Below are 3,222 nucleotides of genomic sequence, written 5' to 3' on the forward strand. Positions count from 1 at the left end.
CCACCCCCCCTCCTCACATATCCAGGCGGCAACCTCGGCCACGATGCGCCTGTGTCTGCCGGGGCCCCCGCTGTGCTCTCCTGCCCCGCCCCAAGAAAGTGTGAAAGCCGCCCTGGCAGCTGCAGTGGCGGACCCAGCCCCCAAAGCCCGCTGCATACACGGCCTTGTAGCACCACCAGTCTGCAAGGGCTGCAGCAGCAGTCGAGCCCAGACTCCAGAGGAGGAATGGGGGACGTCAGCGCGCAGGGACAATGCGAACCGCTATCCACCAGCTAGCAGTCTGCAAATGCCATCATATGGATATCTATAGAAACGCAGCCAGTGGAGGAAAATCAGGCAGCTCCCTTACACTTCCTAAGCGGCTTTAGCAAGGAAACCTCTAAAGCACCCCCAGTTACTGCCTTCTGGAGTCAGGCACCCAGAGCTTGGCCGGCCAAATCTTCCGCGGAGTGCAGCCAGCCGGCAGCTCCCAAAAGGCAGGAGACAAACGAGCAGTCCTTCGCTGAATTATTCAGACCGTCTTCACTACCGAATAAAACATTGATGACACTACTTTGGAAGTGCTTTATCTTGTTAATCATAATGCCCTCAAGAAGGGATTGAAATTTTCTGTAGGGGACGGACCCAGAGGTGGTGGCAAAAGGAAATGAAATCGGTGCGACAGTAAGGGGTTTGGAAGTTAACTAAATTTGTTCTGCCTCAGCTGGCTATGGGAATCTCCATTTTAACATATCAGACTCGATATGTTAATGAGGCAGTCGCAAATCTAACCTGCTCCATGTACATCAAGACAGGGGCAAGAATTTTCAAGACACTATTACACAGACACCAAAGAGCAAAATAAATAAATGAATGAATAAATAAATAAATTTAAAAGCCGCACACAACCTCCTCCTCCCTCGGTTAGCGGTTAGCGACAGAGACAATACATCTGGGAATAGTGTTGGGTGGTGGTTATGGTTTTTAGCCTTTTCCTCCTTGCCTTAACAAACGACTTCTCTCATAGGCTTCATTTGCTCCAGGGTAAGCACACCTTAGCAGTTAAACACCAGATCACAACACATATTCTCCATGACAATAAATTCCCTTCCACGCAAAGCAAAGCAAGTTCCAAGAAAACTCCATTTCGGATCAAAGTCTCCAGATGTGTAAATTACAACTACTCCAAGGCTTTGGCAAGCTCTTCTACGACAAGGAGAGGGAGACAACCAGGCACCAGAGAGACAGAAGGTTCAAAAGGCTCTTTGGCTGAAATGATGGGTGGAAACCGAACACCCTCCTCAGTCTAAGGAGGGCTGGATACCAAATGGTCCGTGGAAATCACAGCCTGAAGGAAACACGGATTTTAATCTTCTGGCATCTTCAGACTCGACATGCCTAGCTCTCAAAAAAATATCCCTAGGGTGGAGCATATCCACATCCCCTTAGCTTTCACTCTTCGGTGAACTGCCCAGGTGCAGATTTATAACCCACTTACTAGAAATTGTATTACAATATTACAGAGCAGGCACCCTTGGGTACCCAGCCCTTCCTAACGATTTCCAAAACATTAATAAGTAAAGTAGCCTGCAATGCAGATAAGACACTAGAAACAAGATCAGAAGGAAACTGGGTGAGGCGAGGAGTCGTTGGCTTGTTACCTGGTGCCTCTAGGGGGAAAGGCGGTCGTAGGAGGACTTTCTGCCTGCAGGTACAATCCCGACAAGGTGGCTCCAGGTGGCTTTCACAGTCGTACGCGGGTCTCGCTCGGCACTTCGCTGCCCTTTGCCATAGCTCAGCACTCGCATCCTAGGGAGTCTGAGAGGCAGGTCTCGCCGCTGCCTGCAGGTCGCACTGGGTGGGGGATCCGCGACGATCGCCCCATGAAACCCGCGGCTCAGCGCCCGGGGAGCGGGCAGAGGCAGGGCGGCCGCGCACGCACACACAGACACACTCGCTCACACACTCGCACCCGGGCGCGCGCGCCCTCACACTTGCACACGCACACCCAGCTCCGCACCGGGAGGAAGAAGCAAGGAGGGAACTGTCCTTCTCACGATCGGCTTCGAAGCCCACAGGACCGCGGGCAGAAAGGAGAGCGTTCTCGCAAAGCCATTTGATCACGTTTTCTTCAAGTTCTCCTCCAACCCAAATCCACGCAATTTAAGAGCTGGTGACATTTTGGTGGGGAGGAGGGAGCCGGGAAAGGTCTGAGGAAGAGTAGGGGATTGTGTTAAGCAGTTTGAAAAGCAATCCTCATTACCTTGCTTGTACAGCGAACCACCTGGAAGGGCTGAACTTTTGGCTTCAAATGCTGTGGACCAACACGTAAATATCCTTCCGGCCAAGGCAGCAAAGTCTAGATGCACGGAAACCAGAAGGCTGCAAGACTGTCTCTTGACCTTGCGATGTACCTGCAAGCAGGTTAACACTAGCGCTTTCCAAGCCTCTGGGTAAGGCGATCCACACACCTGAGTCCACAGCCCAACAGCGGTTCCGAATCCGGCCAGAAAAATGGGTCTGGGCGTCCTCCGCTCTCTTCGAGAGCCCGTGCATGGAGAGGCATCGCCGAGTTAACACATTTGCTTCTGGGCAGTTGGATAAAAGACAGTCAAATGCATTAGATTGGCGCGCGCGCACACACACACGCGCGCACACACAAACACACACAGACACACGCAGCTAGCTGGAAAGCGGCTTACAAAACACTAGCGAGATGACAAGACGACTTGAAATCGTAGAAAATACCCAGGATCTTTCCGGAAAATGGAAGGGCCAACATTGAGGTTATGAAAGTCTCCTCAGGTCTCTCGGTTCTTCCTCTTTCGTATAAGCGTGCGTATGTGTGTGTTTCCAGAGGTTTCCTTGGTCTGCCCCACCCCCGTCCAGTTGCGCTTTTTCCTGATATAACCGACCATGCAAAATGGATTGCATGGGTGGGTTGTGCTCACAACCCACAGCTCCCCAAAGTCAAGAATCCTAAGGGAGCCTCCAGCTGCGAAGCCATTCACATCCTAAAGGGAAGAAGGAAACACACGCGTAAACACACTCACACACTCACACGCGCGCGCGTACACAGACACATGCACACAGAGTCTTGGGTTTGGACAGTTCTGCACACGCTCACCGCCTCCCTGCGCGCCGCTGCACACAGCGCCACCCGCGCCCCGCCCGCTCGCCGCGGCTCTGGGGCGAGTCCAGAGCTCAGGCGCGAGTCTGGCAGCTGAGGACCCGGGCTGCAGC

At 52.9% G+C, this 3,222-nt stretch overlaps 1 protein-coding gene across 6 annotated transcripts in view; it reads right to left on the reverse strand.

The window, feature by feature from the left end:
* The window catches only part of LRFN5 (leucine rich repeat and fibronectin type III domain containing 5), a 291,489-nt gene extending 288,319 nt beyond the window's left edge, over positions 1-3,170 (reverse strand). For 2 of the 6 annotated variants that reach the window (XR_334564.2, XM_014587811.2), the window contains exon 1: positions 2,243-3,170. The gene's annotated coding sequence lies outside the window, so the exon portion shown is untranslated. Of the gene's footprint in view, positions 1-1,640; positions 1,817-2,242 lie in introns of those variants that run through there. The other 4 variants (XM_006148484.2, XM_006148482.2, XM_006148488.3 and 1 more) reach the window with 4 other exon arrangements.
* Positions 3,171-3,222: the final 52 nt, after the last annotated feature.

The sequence above is a fragment of the Tupaia chinensis genome, unplaced genomic scaffold, assembly GCF_000334495.1.
Source record: "Tupaia chinensis unplaced genomic scaffold, TupChi_1.0 Scaffold000236_1, whole genome shotgun sequence".
Lineage (NCBI taxonomy): Eukaryota > Metazoa > Chordata > Mammalia > Scandentia > Tupaiidae > Tupaia > Tupaia belangeri.